Source organism: Xiphophorus couchianus, chromosome 20 (genome assembly GCF_001444195.1).
Source record: "Xiphophorus couchianus chromosome 20, X_couchianus-1.0, whole genome shotgun sequence".
In the NCBI taxonomy this organism is placed as follows: domain Eukaryota; kingdom Metazoa; phylum Chordata; class Actinopteri; order Cyprinodontiformes; family Poeciliidae; genus Xiphophorus; species Xiphophorus couchianus.
In genome coordinates, this window is record NC_040247.1 from 30,452,534 (window position 1) to 30,469,820 (window position 17,287).

The 17,287-nt window shown below is 43.9% G+C and overlaps 1 long non-coding RNA gene across 1 annotated transcript; it reads right to left on the reverse strand.

Moving 5' to 3' along the window:
- Window positions 1-3,571: 3,571 nt before the first annotated feature.
- On the reverse strand, window positions 3,572-5,203 carry LOC114135886 (uncharacterized). Its single transcript, XR_003593676.1, has 3 exons — window positions 4,207-5,203; window positions 3,788-4,120; window positions 3,572-3,704 (listed from the first exon to the last, which is right to left on the reverse strand). It is a non-coding gene; the product is annotated as an uncharacterized LOC114135886 (long non-coding RNA).
- Between the last annotated feature and the right edge of the window lie 12,084 nt (window positions 5,204-17,287).

Sequence of the window (17,287 nt, forward strand, 5' to 3'; positions counted from 1 at the left end):
CCCTTCTTTCTCGTGTTCCGTGGGCTCCAGATGACTGCAATGTCGGGGCATGACACAATGGGATCCAGATGCGTGATCGATGGAGGACGGGTAATGTTCCTGAGTAGCGAGGAGTTGTGGTTTAGAGTTACAGACGTACAGTCCCATCCACCCGGCCTGGTGTGTTTTCGGTAGGGGGCGGGGGCTTCATGGGTGATTAATGGGACATTACTGGCAGGATGAGAGACCTGTTTCCGGTCTGACAGATATGGAACAATGTTGTATACAACAAACTCACGCTCCGGTTTGCTAATGCGTGGATTGGTTTATGCACATGTGTATGCACGGACTGTGGCCGGGTAAACCCCCTGACTGCTCGTCTGTCGGAGTGATGGCTTCCAGGCGGTCACTCTGTTGGCAGTTTGGACAGAATAAAGGTTATTTGATGAGGCCTGTCCAGAAGAGTGATGGCATAGAGGATGCAGGGTGGCTATACAAGTGCAACAAATCATCCTGTAGGTCACATGATCAGCAGGCAGAGAGATATCATCATCTGGAAGGAATAACTGAAGCTCACATTCATGCTTAAACAATGCATCCGCTAGACAAATTCATCATGAATCTATAAGTGATATTGGCCCATGTGCTGTCATTGCACCTCTTCTTTTCTACACACCATGGCTACAGCCTCATCCCTCATGTCTCGTTGTCTCCATCATGCCGATTCCCTTTCCTTTGTGAAGGCGCATCAAAGCCCGGTTGTCTCTGGCGGCTCCGCGGGGCCCTGTGGCACGGTTGCAGGTCATATGCCGAGCAGATGTGGGATCTCCGTGCGGTTCTGCATGCTGTCCGATGATAAGCAGAGGACGTGGGCTGATCACCGCTGACTGGACCTTTTGTTTCCATGTTCGGCGAATCCGTCTTATTTGTTTTTAAACTGTTGTCTTTCATGGAAACTACACACAAACGCAGCCCTTTATGAAAAACATCAGCCGCGGCTGGAGACATGTGAAACAACATGTTCTAATTAGTGGTGGATATACAGTACATCTGGCTTGATAACAGTGCCCATGTCCCACAACACTTTTAATTAAAGCTGAATGTCCAGGAGGAGATAGTGGTGCAAGTCAGTCACTCAATAGAAAAGTTTTTACTCTTTTGAATAATAATTATGTGCATATTGTATGTGCCTGAATTGGAGTCTGTCTGTACGATTGGTTTGAATTGATTGTGTATTTCTGTATATGAACTAAATTGAGGATTTTTTGTTGTTTTGTGATGATTTTTGTTGTGACTTGAACTAAGTTGGGATGAATTGAGGTTTTTTGTAGATGATGACTTATCTCTAACTAGCCACAAAAAAACAGGTTCTTGTCCAACTCATTAATCGTTTTTCAGTTACTGACACACAAACAAGATTCTTCTTGGGACTTTTCACTCTGACTTTTCTTCTTCTCACCCTGTTTCTTATTGTTCTAAAAATCCCAGTAGGTGTTGCTGTATACTGTTACAACCTTTTTTATTTAAAAGAGAAAATATTTTGGTATTAATGAGTTATGCATTCTGTTATAAAAAAATGTTTTCATCCCTTTTTAAACAATAAACTGTTTCTTGTTTTAATAAAATTTGCATCTTGTTAAAATGAGAAAGTTTTCCCTTTTAAACATTTTATTCCTTGTCTATGGGACATGTAAGCTATTAAAAAACAATCATATTTGTTAAATGCAAAATTCCGTAAAAAATGTAAAAAGATCTAAAATGGGGAAGCTATGGAAGAAAAAAAGTAGTAGTATGGAATAAAACCAGATGTGCCTCATCTCACGAGTCTAGAACAGTTTCACACTGATTTAGTGCGAATGGGTCACATGACCCACAAGCTATAGAAGAAAAATACTAAATTTTGACCAAAAAATGGTAAAATAATATCAAAAAGGTTACAAATGCAATAAAAATGAGTGTACCTCATCTCACGAGCCTAGAAGAACAGTTTCACACTGAGTTTGAGTCAATAGGGCACATGACTTGGAAGCTATTGAAGAAACAATATGTACTTTTTAATATTATAATTGTAAAAAATATTGAGTATGACTTAAAAATTCACTAGAGAACAATGCACCTTGTGCAGCATACATTTTGTGTCAGTTGGTCTCAAGGCAAGATATCTATTTACATTTGTTTCTTAGGAGTGTTTGGTTCAGAAATTTATTGACAGTCCCTAAGTGAACCTCTGAGCTCTTGAGGAGGGAGCGGTAGAGAACGGCTGACCGAAATTAGAGTTCATAAATCGGATCAACCTTGAACTGGGCGCCTCTTACTCCGTGGAGAGCAAATATTCAATATCCAACTTGAAGACAACTTCACTGCAGTAGTTTTAATGGCACATACCTGCACAAACGAAGTAGTCCACTTTGGTTTGTTTTGGGGCAAAGTGGGGGGCTGGTGACGTCATCGGCTAAAATTATAACTTTTAATAACTCGTACGGGAAAGCTGCACAAACGACAGTTTTAATGGCACAAACCTGCACCAACGGAGCACTAACGAAGTAGCCCACTTTGGTTTGTTTTGGAGCAAGACGTGGGGATGGTGAACTCTGGATGACCTAAAAAATGGTTTTTAATGTTTTTAAAATCAGAAACCAAAGCTGCGCAGACGACAGTTTTGACAGCACAAACCTGCACCAACAGAGCACTGACCCCTCAGGCTATTTGCTGAATTTTTTGACATGGGTAGGGTGTCACCGTCACTTTTTAAAATAGTAATTTTAATTCAATCACACACACTCCAATTGATCCTAATTATCAGACAGTGCATCAAGCTCAAGTGTAAAAAGTTTTCTAGGGAATTGCATCGAGTCATTGACTTGCAGCATTCACTCCTCCATATACAGTTATTTATGTCTCTGTGCTAACAATATAGTGAATCAACAGACCTGTACCATCAATAAGTCTTACAAAACAATACATTACATTGAAACTCATTTAACGGTAGTAATACAATAACTATTTTCACTGTTAGATTTTTAAAATTAGCGTTGAGTATTCATGTCAACACTGGCAAGTTTCATAGGTACTTGGATTTTATGTTGTTGTTGTTCTCTAATCAGCCTCATAAATAACGTAACTTTCCATTACACATTGTTATTTCACGTTTTTTTTGTCTAAATGAGTTCCTGAGATGTAGAGGAGTCAAAATGGTGTCAACATTTGTGCCTAGTTTGTTTTGTCTCAATTTCACTAATCCAGTCTCAATCCTAAAGCAAACAGTTCTTCCACACATGGAGTCAGACGCCGCAGCGCAGCTTACCGAAGGCATCAGCACAAGTGTCAGGGATGAAAGACACAAAGGCTTGAATCAACAACAAGTGATTAAAATCTCAGCGTGATAAAGGCAGTCCAGCAACACACACACACACACACACACGCACACACACACACTCCCCAGTGAAGGTTCGCTTGTTTGCCTCGTGGTGTCGTTATTTCTGGTATTTTGTGCAGTTTTTAGTGCAACTATGGGAAACTTTTCAAATGCTTGAAAGCCGTTTCCAAAACCAAAGCTAATCAGTGTGATGCTATTTAATGTCATGTTGGAATCAACTCTTTTTGCCCACATGCAGAACACCACAGAGTAGACAAAAGATCAGTAATAATATTTATTGCAGATTCAGATAAGGGTTGTCTTGAAAGGACACGGCACTCTGGAGGCAGCTCTGGAAAAAGGCGGCTCACTACGGTGGCAGTAGAGAGAGAGATGATGAGTTCAAGGATGTGGGAAAATGGAAACACAGATTCGTAACAGAACTGGTCTTACTTGTGGAGTTGGCGGTTCAGATTGGGGAGGGAAATCTGCCGGGTTGGGTTCCGATCGGACGGGGTTCTTCTTTGACCGTAGCTCGGGTGAGCTGGCGCGGAAGAGGCTGTGGTGGAGGGCGGACAGGTAAGTTCAGGCGGTGGGAGACAGAGGAGCGGTTCGACTGCACGTCAGGATTCCTCAGGAAAACGGCTTGGTCCACTTGAGGAAAACAGGGAAGGAGCTCGGGCAACCAGTGGGTAACTTCCACGGCGTCACGAGAAGGTAGGTACAGGGAAAACCAGGGGAGAAAAAACCTCTCACGGAGGAAACTCAGCGTCTGGCTGAAAACACCTGGAGAGAAGAAAAAAAACAACAACAGGAATCACTCGAGATTTCTTAGGAATCCAGGAGTAGCTATACTAGGAGGGTCTGACTACCATTGTTGGCAAACACTCAGGCGTCGGAGAAACGGCAGTCAGCTCCTCTTGAACTCCCGAGATGATGAGAAGATGTGGTTCAGGTGCGCCTGATACCGGCACGCCCCGCCAGGAGGAGCCACCTCTGGCGCCATCTGGTGGAAAGCTGTAGGAGCACCACCAGAAACCCCACCAGGAACCCATATCCCCAACAGTACCCCCCCCTCAACGGTCGCCACCTGGCGGCCGAGAAGAGCTAGAAGGAAGAGAGCGCCGATAATCAGCAATAAGAGACGGGTCCAAAATAAATGACCCGGAAACCCAAGAACGATCCTCCGGACCGTAGCCCTCCCAGTCGACGAGGTACTGCCAACCACGACCACGCCGACGGGAGTCCACGATCCGGCGGACAGCATAGACCGGGTCACCCTCCACATCACGGGCGGGAGGAGGGGGCTCGGAAGGAGGGCAGAGAGTACTGGCCTGGACGGGTTTGATTTGTGAAACATGGAAGGTGGGATGAATGCGCATGGAGGCAGGGAGACGGAGGCGGACCGCAGACGGACTGATAATGGATTCAATGTCAAAAGGGCCAATAAACCTGGGGGACAGTTTCTTAGACATGGATTTTAACGGGATATTATGTGAGGACAACCAAACTTTCTGACCCGCAGTGTAGATTGGAGCGGGGATTCTCCTGCGGTCTGCTTGGCGTTTATTTTGCTCCGCTGTGCGGCTGAGGGCCTGGACAGTGTTACTCCAGATCTTTTTACAACGACGGATGTGGTGTCGTACTGAAGTCACTGTAATGTCTTTCTCCTCTGAGGGGAAAAGCGGTGGTTGATAGCCTAGGGATATTTCGAATGGTGATAACCCAGTAGCGGTGGATACATGACTATTGTGCGCATACTCAGCCCAGGGAAGGAATTGGCTCCATTCGGATGGGTTTGTGGATGTGAAGCAGCGAAGGGTTGATTCCAGTTCCTGGTTCATGCGTTCAGTCTGGCCATTGGTCTGTGGGTGGAAACCTGAGGAGTGGGAAACCTTAGCGTCAAGCGCGGAACAGAAATTTCTCCAAACTTGGGAGATAAACTGGGGCCCTCGGTCCGAGAGAATTTCCTGTGGGATGCCGTGTAAACGGAAAACATGTTTAACCATTAGCTGGGCTGTCTGAAATGCGGTGGGTAACTTTCTCAGGGGAACTAAATGACAGGCTTTCGAAAAACGATCGATGATAGTCAGGATGGCGGTCATGCCCTTAGACGGAGGTAAGCCGGTGATGAAGTCGACAGATATGTGGGACCACGGACGTCCGGGAATGTGGAGAGGTTGGAGGAGACCCGAGGGAGGTCGGTGAGAGGACTTATTTCTCGAACAAACCGGGCAAGCTAAAACGTATTCTTTTACGTCCTTATGGATGGATGACCACCAAAATCTTCGGCTTATGAGGGCGACAGTGCGACTAATGCCCGGGTGTGCAGAAAACTTGGATGAATGAATCCAATATATAAACCGGGCTCTGACTGTTGTGGGAACATAGATCTTATCCTGTGGACAGGAATCGGGGGTCGGCTCGGATTGTTGCGCTTGTTTAATCAGATCTTCTATTTCCCATGTGACCGCAGCTACAGTGCAACTGGGCGGCAGAATCGGATCGGGGGCTTTAACCACATCATCGGAAGAGTAGATGCGGGATAAGGCGTCGGGTTTAACATTACGAGAACCAGGGCGAAAAGAGATGGCGAGATTGAATCTAGAAAAGAATCACTATTCTAATCACCAGCGGGACTGACGGGGATTGAGTCTCTTAGCGGATTTGAGATAAGCGAGATTCTTATGATCCGTCCACACTATTACGGGATGTACAGCCCCCTCCAGCCAGTGTCGCCACTCTTCCAGAGCCAGTTTAATGGCCAGTAATTCCCGATCGCCCACATCGTAGTTGCGCTCCGGCGGGGATAGTCTACGGGAAAAAAAGGCACACGGGTGAGTCTTATTGTCAGAACCTGAAACTTGAGATAAGACAGCCCCCACACCCGTATCTGATGCATCCACTTCAACTATAAACTGTTTCTTGTGGTCCGGCTGAATGAGCACAGGAGCACTAGCAAAAAGGGTTTTTAGTTTTTTGAAGGCTTCAGCTGCTTGTGTGGTCCAACTGAAAACCACCTTGGAAGATGTTAAAGCCGTCAGAGGTAAGGCAGTCTGGCTGTAATTGCGAATAAATCGGCGGTAGAAGTTTGCGAACCCGAGAAACCTCTGCAGCTGTTTTCGCGTCTCAGGAACTGGCCAGTCTAAAACAGCCTTAATCTTCTCCTCTGTCGGTCTTACCTGTCCGCCCTCAAGAATGAACCCCAGAAACGAGACTGATGCGGTATGAAATTCACACTTCTCTGCTTTCACAAACAGCTTGTTCTCGAGGAGGCGCTGGAGAACGAGTCGGACATGGCGTCGGTGTTCAGCGAGGGTCTTGGAATAAATGAGTATATCATCTAGATACACAAACACAAAAACATTCAAAAAGTCTCTCAAAACATCGTTAACTAAGGCTTGGAAAAATGCTGGAGCGTTCGATAAGCCGAAAGGCATAACCAAATACTCGAAATGACCGATAGGGGTCTTAAATGCTGTCTTCCATTCGTCACCTTGACGAATGCGGAGCAGGTGGTAAGCGTTCCTAAGGTCTAATTTAGAAAAAATTGTGGCATCATGTACTGGTTCAAAAGCTGAGGATAATAGTGGCAAAGGATACTTGTTTTTAACCGTTATTTGGTTCAACCCCCGGTAGTCAATGCAGGGACGGAGGGAGCCGTCCTTCTTTCCCACAAAATAAAAATCCTGCTCCTAACGGAGAAGAGGATGGGCGGATGATTCCTGCAGCGAGAGAGTCATTAATATATTTCTCCATTGTTTCTCGCTCAGGTCGAGAAATGTTATAAAGGCGACTGGAGGGAAGAGGTGCCCCAGGGAGGAGATCAATGGCGCAATCATAGGGACGGTGAGGGGGAAGAGAGAGAGCCTTTGATTTACTAAACACAGGGGCCAAGTCGTGGTATTCGAGCGGAACTGAAGACAGGTCGGGAGGATCTGCTTGTTTAGAGGCGACCGGTGAGTATCCTGGAGGGACTGCGGAACGGAGACAGGATTGATGACAGGAAATAGACCATGATTCTATAAGACTATCGGACCAGTTGATGTGCGGGTTATGCTGTTGTAGCCAACTGAAACCAAGGATTATGGACGAACTGGCAGTGGGGAAACAAAAAAAAGAAATTAGCTCTCTATGGTTGCCAGAAGTGACTAGATGCAACGGCTTGGTTTGGTGAGTAATATGAGGGAGAGTCTGATCATCAATAGCTGCAACCCGCAGGGGAACCGATAACGGAATGGTTTCAATAGATAACTGCTGAACTAAAGTTGAATCAATAAGGTTCTGTTCGCAGCCTGAATCGACAAGGGCTGACATAGGTAGAGACTGGTTACCGTAAATCAGGGTAACAGGTACCAACAAACGAGGAGACTTTTCATTCAGGAGGTGGTCCGCCAACCTCCTCGCTTCTACTGGCGGACCTGTGGGTTTAAACGCACAGGGCAGAGTGCTATAAAGTGACCAGGGGCCCCACAATAAAGACATAGACGAGATGTCATTCTCTTATGTCGCTCCTCCGGGGTTAGGCGGGTTCGACCAATCTGCATCGGTTCTGGATCTGTGGAACTCTGTGGAGACGTGACAGGAGGAGATAGTGGAGAAGAGGTGAAAAATTTTACTGGTGGTTCTCTACGGCTCCTCTCCTTTGTTCGGGAGCGAATTCTATTATCAAGACGAATGGTAATGGCGATTAGATCCTCTAAGGATTCTGGCTCATCTAAGGTGGCTAGTTCATCCTTTATCGATTCACTTAAAGCGTGAAAATACGCACTCTTTAGTGCGGCGGCGTTCCAGTTGGAGGCTGCCGCTTTTATTCTGAAATCAACTGCGAAGTCAGCGACTGTCCGCTGCCCCTGCTTAATCCTCCATAACTCTCGGGAATCAAAGGTTTTGTCATGTTCTTGACTGAATACTTGTTTAAACTCCCTTAAAAATTCATCGAAGGTGCAGCCGTAATTGACGGGTGACGGGAATCTGGCTTCAGCCCAGCGTAATGCTCGGCCTGACAACAGGGAGAGAACATACGCAATTTTGGCACCATCATGGCCAAAACTTTGAGGGGAGTGATTAAAAATGATGGAACATTGTAGAATGAAACCCCTACATTTCTCCATATCGCCAGAATACCTTTCAGGGGTAGGAGGACGGATCTCCGAAAACGTGGAATGGACCGGTGGACCTGGATCCGGAGCGCGGGCTGGTTCGAGAGCGGGTGGCTGTGGAACAGAGCTTTGAAGGAAAGTTGTTAGTTCCCCTAGACGCCGATTTGTCTCGGCCTGTCGGGTACTTAATTCTTGTAAAGCCGTTTCATGAGATTGTAGGAGTGAATGTTGTTCAGAAAGAGTTCTTCTGATGGCGTCTGCTGGGCTTGGTGATTGGCCTGAGTGTTCTGTCATGTTGGAATCAACTCTTTTTGCCCACATGCAGAACACCACAGAGTAGACAAAAGATCAGTAATAATATTTATTGCAGATTCAGATAAGGGTTGTCTTGAAAGGACACGGCACTCTGGAGGCAGCTCTGGAAAAAGGCGGCTCACTACGGTGGCAGTAGAGAGAGAGATGATGAGTTCAAGGATGTGGGAAAATGGAAACACAGATTCGTAACAGAACTGGTCTTACTTGTGGAGTTGGCGGTTCAGATTGGGGAGGGAAATCTGCCGGGTTGGGTTCCGATCGGACGGGGTTCTTCTTTGACCGTAGCTCGGGTGAGCTGGCGCGGAAGAGGCTGTGGTGGAGGGCGGACAGGTAAGTTCAGGCGGTGGGAGACAGAGGAGCGGTTCGACTGCACGTCAGGATTCCTCAGGAAAACGGCTTGGTCCACTTGAGGAAAACAGGGAAGGAGCTCGGGCAACCAGTGGGTAACTTCCACGGCGTCACGAGAAGGTAGGTACAGGGAAAACCAGGGGAGAAAAAACCTCTCACGGAGGAAACTCAGCGTCTGGCTGAAAACACCTGGAGAGAAGAAAAAAAACAACAACAGGAATCACTCGAGATTTCTTAGGAATCCAGGAGTAGCTATACTAGGAGGGTCTGACTACCATTGTTGGCAAACACTCAGGCGTCGGAGAAACGGCAGTCAGCTCCTCTTGAACTCCCGAGATGATGAGAAGATGTGGTTCAGGTGCGCCTGATACCGGCACGCCCCGCCAGGAGGAGCCACCTCTGGCGCCATCTGGTGGAAAGCTGTAGGAGCACCACCAGAAACCCCACCAGGAACCCATATCCCCAACATTTAATAAATGTAGTGCATTCGGCAGTTCTGTGTAGCACAGTTTGCTAAAGAGATACAACATTGTAGTTAAAAGCACAAATAAGACAAATGTGTACAAAGAAATGAAAACCTTACTTACCTCTATGTTTTATGTGTCATAGTGTTCAAATCAGAATAATAAATTAAGGAATTTGAACCAAGCTGCTGCAGTACTGTCTCAAATGAACCACCTGCTCCCCTCCCCGTCTGTGGGGGCGCTGCACCAAGAACCACTGAAGGAAATGACGCGAAAACCTCTGTAGACACTGAGAGCAACTTCCTTCTTCACCAAATGGAAACAAAATGGAGTTGCATCAGAATTTAGCTGTTGTAGGAGTTCTCTTTTGTTTTTGGTAAAAGACCACAAGCCATTTCTCCTGCTGGCGCAATGGGAGAAATTGTGGTTTTGGTTGTTTTTACCCAGAATGCCCGGCACTACAGTCCATGCAGCAGAGTTCACTTAAATTGTACAGAGACTCGGGTTTGTACCAAAAAAGTTAGCTTTTTTTGGTACGTATCAGAGTTTGATTATACGTTCACACCTACCCAAGTGAATCAGATTTTCTATGCAGATGGTCCAGAGTTTGATGAAAGTGGACTGAACAGGGCTGGAGTGAATGAATCACAAAAAGTGATTTTGTTAATATTTTTGAAGTCTGTTAATTCTGTGTATTTATGGATCCCTCACAACCACTGGCAGACTGAATTTATGTGCAGATAAAAGTACAGCACGTGTTCATTCTGACGCATGTTTGGTCATTGTACCAGACGGGAAAAGCTGCTGCTGCTCATGTTAGGGAGGTTAGCTGTCACTGCGTGTGGCTTCACTTGGTGTGTGTGTGTGTGTGTCTGTTTTGGGTTGTGTGCGGCCTCAGGCGGGGTTAGGGGAGTGAAGGGTAGTCGGTACGTGTTTTGAGGTCACCCCTCAGGTTTCGGATGGAATTACCAGCCCTCTACCCAGGCGCATGCATCTACACGTAGCGCTCACATGATGGATCTTTTACTAGTTCCTGCTTCGGTTTACTACCAGTCCATGATTTGTTCCTGGTATCAGTTTAATCAATCACCTGCTCCATCTCCAGGCTCACTGAGCGTGTGTGTGTGTGTGTGTGTGTGAATCTTGCCACCCAGGATGTAGAGCTGTAGTCTGAAGGAATCTCCCTTAGGCTTAGTTTGTGTGTGTGTGTGCGTGAGGGGACCTGGAGGTGGGCGTGCGTGTGTGTGTGCATCCATCTTTGTTCACCTTCCTATGGCCTCATTCCCCATCATCCAGATGGAGAGCGACACTAGCAAGGAAGCATTTGTTGGCGTGTGTGTGTGGGGGTTATTGTTGTGATGTTTCCACGGTGTCTGTGTTAAGATGAGTGATTTTATCTGTTCAGTTGTGTATGAATGCTGGTGGTGTGCGTGAGTGTGTTTTGAGGCTGCAGGGCAGCTTTAGGATGACGGATGTGTTGTGAGCGACGCTGAGGGACACCCAAGACAGCTGGAGGATCAGATGGACATCCCTCCATCAGTAGAGTGTCAATAAAACACACACACACACAAAACAAGGAGAAGACCAGCAGGAGAAAAGAGAAGACACACCGGTGATGGTTGGCTGTGCGTGTCAGGCTGGTATGCATGTTAGGCAGGTGAAAAATGGGGAAGCTGTTTTGTAGACAGACTGAGTGTAATTAGTACCACACACACAGTTTCTTAGAGGGCTGCGCTGTGTTTAGCAGCTTCAAGAGTCTGAGCATTAATCAGTGGAGCTGCCACGTCAATCAGACTTTTTTTATGCCCTGCAATAGAGAGAAATTTACTACAGAGTTCTTAGAGCAAAACAATATTTACCAATAGAAATAGATTTCCAGAGCTGGCGCTACAGTCGCATCAATCCGGTTTAACTCACAGCGCATTGTGCAAATGTCTGCGCTTCTTCACGTCTGGTCATGCTGCCGCCACAAACCGCAGGCCAGACAGACCAACACAAAGTGGCAAAATGGTTATGAAATGATTCTTTTATAAAAAAAACTAAAAGTAATCTGAAAAGAATGTCAGAGTTTTAAAGCAAGACTAAGCATCTTTTTATTATTATGTTGAGAATAGAGACATAATATTACCAGAATGAAATTATAATCTTATCAGATTTTGGTAAGATTACCATTTGGTTGCATATCAGAATTAAATACTTTTATTCAAATTCCCCCACCTAATAATAAAAATATAACTATGCAGTAATTACATTCCACCCATAAATTTCTCTGTATAAATTGGATAAAATTATTTGAATTTATTTTTAATTTCCTTGTTTGTTTTGTTTAAACAATTTGATTATTATTATTATTATTTTTATTTATTTCCATATTTTAAACTTTTTTTTTTAATGTTATGTAGTTTTTTCAGTCAAATTTACATTTTTAAATGTTATTTTTAGTGAATTTTTTATTTTGTAAATGTTTTGTATTTTTCAAATAATTAAATTGTGAGTCGTTGAAACTTCCCCAATCATTTTATACATTATGTGTAGATGGATGCAACGTTTTACTACTACTACTACTACTATTATTATTACCATCATAATTATATAAATAAAAAAAGATTTTTGTACAAATCCAAAACATTTTTTGTGCATTTTTATGCTGCATTATGTCTATAAATAACCAGCTTCAGGCTCAACTCGCCTGCAGCTGTTTGGTATCAGAAGACAAACTTGTGTACTCAAGCAGCATTTCTTTGTTTTTAATGATCACAGTTTGTATGATGACTGGAATGCAAATATTCCTCCTCTCCTTAGGAGTCTAGACAGGCATATTTAAGTCTTCAGGTGTGCTGTCCAAACTTGTCATACACAGATGAAGCTTGTTATTCTACAGGATATGGATGTGCATTTCAAGATTAAATACTAACAGATATAATTTGAATTTTTCAAATATCACAATCAAAAGCTATGCCATACATGCAGAAAATGTAACGACGTGTCATTCACACGTCTCTCTTATGTCCTGCTCGTTATCCGTAGTAACTGTTTGAACTCAAATGTGTGAATATGACAAACTCCCAGACAGCTGAAAAAGACGTGCAGTGACGCGAGTGAAGCTGTAATGATATGATGGTAACCAATAAAATGTGAATAACATTTACGTGATTACTGTTACTACAGCCTTTGAGAATTTGTACTTGTGTGGAATGTGAGTGAGGACAGAAGAAATAATGCATGAAAATGTAAAATGTCTTGGAGAGTCTGTGCCTTTGGATCTTTTTTCTAACATTTTCCCAATTATTCTCAACTACACTGAAGAGAAATGTACTGTTAAAAGTCAGTTTTTTAATAGCATTCATTAAGTATTTTCAAACACACATGCTCCAGTACTTTAAGGGAAGTAATAATTTGAAAGATCTTCTTTTCCTTTTATTGCAGTAATATTTGACCAACATGATCAGTACTTTGACTCAAGAAATGAAACTCAGAACTTTATGCCCTATTCCTCATTTGCATCCGTTTTCTCCGTTCCTCAGCTGCATTCATATATCTTCAATTAGCTCTTTTGTCATTTCAACTCCCTCCTCTGTAAATTATCCTCCCAGGTGTCATTATTCTCCACTGGCTCTTTTTGTTGAACTCTGTTTTACTGGCGCACCTTTTTTCTTCCCATGTAAATTAGCCTTTTTTGTTAATTAAATTATGAACTGTCTTTGTTATCTCAAACAATATTTGCTTTTTGGAAAGCAAACATGAATTGCATCCATTATGTAGAATTCTACAATGGATTAAAGGAATTACTTTTTACTTTCCCATTGAGAAGACCAGCTATTAAGTTAATTTGCTTTTGTTAAAATCAACAAAGAGATGTTTAAAAATAAATAAAAATCATGAACTCTGGGACGATGCCTCTCAGTTGCCAGGGTTTTCCCTAAACTCACCAAACATAACAAACAAGTCAGCTGGGTTTTTTGGGGGACCAGGGGACAATTTTAGAAAGTAAAACAATACTTTGGAAAAAGTTCTCCTAATAGAAATTCCGTTGTGTGAGGCCTTGCGGCTTGGTGGAGACCCGGTGCAAGTTGGGCTCTGGTGTTGTGATAACAATCTCCAGGCATAAAAATGTCAGGCAGTCTGAACCAGAGTGGGAGAAATCAGCGGGAGGGGAACAAATTCTCTACAAATTGGCTCCCATTCAGGACACAGAAGCCGTGTTGATGACAGACAGTGGCGTAGCCGGCCAGCAGGCAGCCTAGGCCAACATTTAATGCGACTTTCTCAGCTGCTCTCTTTCTTTCTCTCCATCTCCAATGTTTGTTCCTCCCGTTTGCCTGCCGGTGCGCCATCGTGACATGTTTCTCTCTCTCCCAGCTTCCTGTGGCCTGACTGGCCCGGTCGTGGCGATACCACAGTGACACAGGCCCATTCACAGACGGACACCTGACACTGAGCTGCAGCTCTCGCATGCGGATTAGGGCTGGCATTCCTCCATCGCAGCCCTCCGCTCTCCCACATATGATTCTGTGTTCCTCATTCAACCTTGACTTTTACTTTTGCTCAGAAGAATTTTCACTTGCGGCCTTTCCATTACAAATGTGTGCAAAACCTTGCCTATATGTTGCTAATGTCGAAAAAACCCCACAATTTCACAATTGCAATGTTTTGATTAAATGAAAATCGCACATGAATAAGTGTTGCTGTGCATAAGACACAGTGACAAACTTCTGACCAATCACACAACACTTGGCACAGAGCACTGTCGAAATAGTTCGACCTGAGCCTGGAGTAGAGTTTGGCAGGTGGATCGATCTCTCTGAACAAAGTGACAATTTTTGTCACGTCAATGAGAACCGATTCCTGCAACGTGGATGAGAACGTTGAGGTACGTTGAGATGGTTCGTCTTAAGTCATGAAGATTGTACTAACAGTCTTTCTTCTTTGTTTTCCTCTTTCAACAAGCTCCTTTACTTATTTATGTTCTTAGTACAAACCTGCCACTTATTTCTTTTCTTCCATGTCTTCTTTAAAATATTTTAATATTCTACTTAGTTGTTCTATTCCCTTTCTCCTTTCTTGCATGTTTTTTTCAAACAATGTTTTGCTCAACATGATGGCTGTCAACATAAACGTGTTAACACCTGATCACATGACCTAATTTGACCTAAAAGTGCCTCTCCATGGAGGGTTATCTACGTTACAGCAACATGTTACATGGCCTTGCACCGCAATCAACAATGCAGAGCCACAAACACGAGTGAACAGATGAGCGAGAAGTCAGAGATGCTCTCAGCGGCAAATGTTGGGCTAAAAAAAACACAGCATAAAACCAGTATGCAGCCTATTCATTGCCGTGATTAATTATCCTTCCACTGAAGCCCAATCAGTTTATAGTTCATTTTAAATTACGTTTTGAAACAAAAGGACTTCTTATAAACCTTCCTCAATAGAAAAACCTGGAAAGTTGATGTTTGGTTTGAGACATCAAATTATTTTCCTAGACTGTTTTTGAAAACGTAAATTTTTATATTTCAAACTCACAAAGTCAAGCATAATGATTAATCACATCACTAGAGTTACTAATCTGATGACACATCTGAATCGATTGCCAGGATTACTACTCAAAATGTTCAGCTTCATTCCCAGTTGTGTTTCTGTTGCATTACTATTCTCTTTCTTCAACAAGTTCCTCTGCCTCCCTCTCCTTCACTTTCTCTCTCCCTCCATCCTCCTTGTGTGCTCGTCCATGTCACAGTGGAAATGAGTCGCTTTATGGGGAGAATTAAGTTTCATAACCCACCAGGTCCCTGACCCGAGCCAAATTAACTTCAACAGTCCTGCTGGATCCGTGCGTGCGCGCATGCACCTGCGCACACAGGAGTGTGCACACTCGGGCGTGTGCCCACTCCCGCCTCTTGCGAGTCCAATAAGAAAGTGAAGTGAGCTTGGAAGCAGCTCAACATGGAACCCGCCTCATGCTTTTTTTCCCCCTGTGGATCTTATGACGAGTCTCATCTCACATGAACGCTGGCAGTTTGGAAAACCATTACTCCGGTTCACACGTCCGCTTTTCCCATCTGGACACAGAGGTCTTGGCTGGAGTTGCTCCTTAAAATGAGCGGATAAATTAAATCATATTCGCAGCTACTCTCCTGTGTGTGTTCTAAGAGTATGATGGTTTGAGGCTTGTTGTAATGAGCGCGCTCTCTGCTCGTGTTCAACATTAGCTACTGATGCAATTAACTTCAGCAAACTTTGGCAGCACTCACATTTAAAAAGGTCAGAGCAGCTGCAGTCAAAAGCTCGTCTATGTCGCACAACAACAGCTGGCACAGGCCAAAAAAAAGGCCCCCGACGACGAAAAGAAATGGCACCGATAACGTCACAACAGATAAAGAGGCGTTTTTCAGTTTAAAGTCACTGATGGTGGAAGATGGTGATGTGACGTTGGAACAAAGAATGTTCAGCACTGCAGTGAAATTACTCTGCAGCATTTGGTTTGGGGCATGTATACACTGTTCTTCAACCATTTACTCTTTGTCACATTCAAACCACAAACTTGAGTAAATTTTATTGGAATTTTATTTCGTAGACTAAAACCAAGTAGTGCATGTTTCTGAAATAGAAGGAAAGTCATCCATCCATCATCTTCCTCTAATTATCCGGGGTCGGGTTGCCGAGGGCCAGATTTCCCAAGGTGTTCAGGCCAGCCCAGAAACATCGTTCCTTCAGCGTGTCCTGGGTCTTCCCCTGGAAGGACGTGCCTGGAACACCTCGTCTCTAAGGGAGAGACTCCAGACTCCCTGTGGAGGAAACCCAATTGAGTTGCTCATGGCCATAATACACTATCCAAAGCTCATGACCATAGATGGGATGGTACAGCGCCTCTTTTACCACCAATCCTTCTCCACTTTCCCCCTTGTTCTGGAACAAGAGACCCCAAACTACTTCACCTCCTCTACTTGGGGTAGAACCTTTTCCACTTTGAAGGAACTCTACCCTTTTCCACATAAAAACCACAGCCTCAGATTTGGAGGCGCTGATCCTCATCGCAGCTGCGTCTCACTGAGCTGTGAACCGCTCCAACAAAAGCTGTAGATCACAACATGATGAAGCCAGTAGGACCACGTCATCTGCAAAGAGCCTGAGGCCAAGTTTGTTCCAGTGAAGTCAAAGTCCTAATTTCATCCTGATGGGGCATCTATTGAATGAATATGATGATAGAAAGGAGTCCTGTCTCAAACACATGGTGCCCATCATTGAAGAAAAATCATCAAAATACCAGTGGAAGCACATAAAGCTGGTCAGTGATTAAAAACGATCGGTGCAATAAAAATAAAGAATTTTCCCCATTTTAATTTTTTTTAGATTTTTGAAGGATATCACTGTCTTTAGCATGCCATTTCCTACAAAACATGAAACAAAAACTGAAGTATTATTTTTTTTCCAAAATGTATACTGTACTTCCTTTAGATCATTTAAATGTCTGTTGTGAGGTTTGTCTCATGTGCTACCAGAAACAAACTCAGAGTGAAAATTTCTCCAAACTCATCAAAATTTTACATATGTTGATTTTTCTAGTTTCTTTTTTTATCTTTGCAGCATTTTTCTGAACAACTTTAATGAAATACTTGATATTTACTGGGGCATCAGGGACACAAAGCTCTCATTGGAACTTTCCATTCCATACATTTTTCCTACTTCTGATTTAAAGGGGCACTATTATGTTCATTCAACTT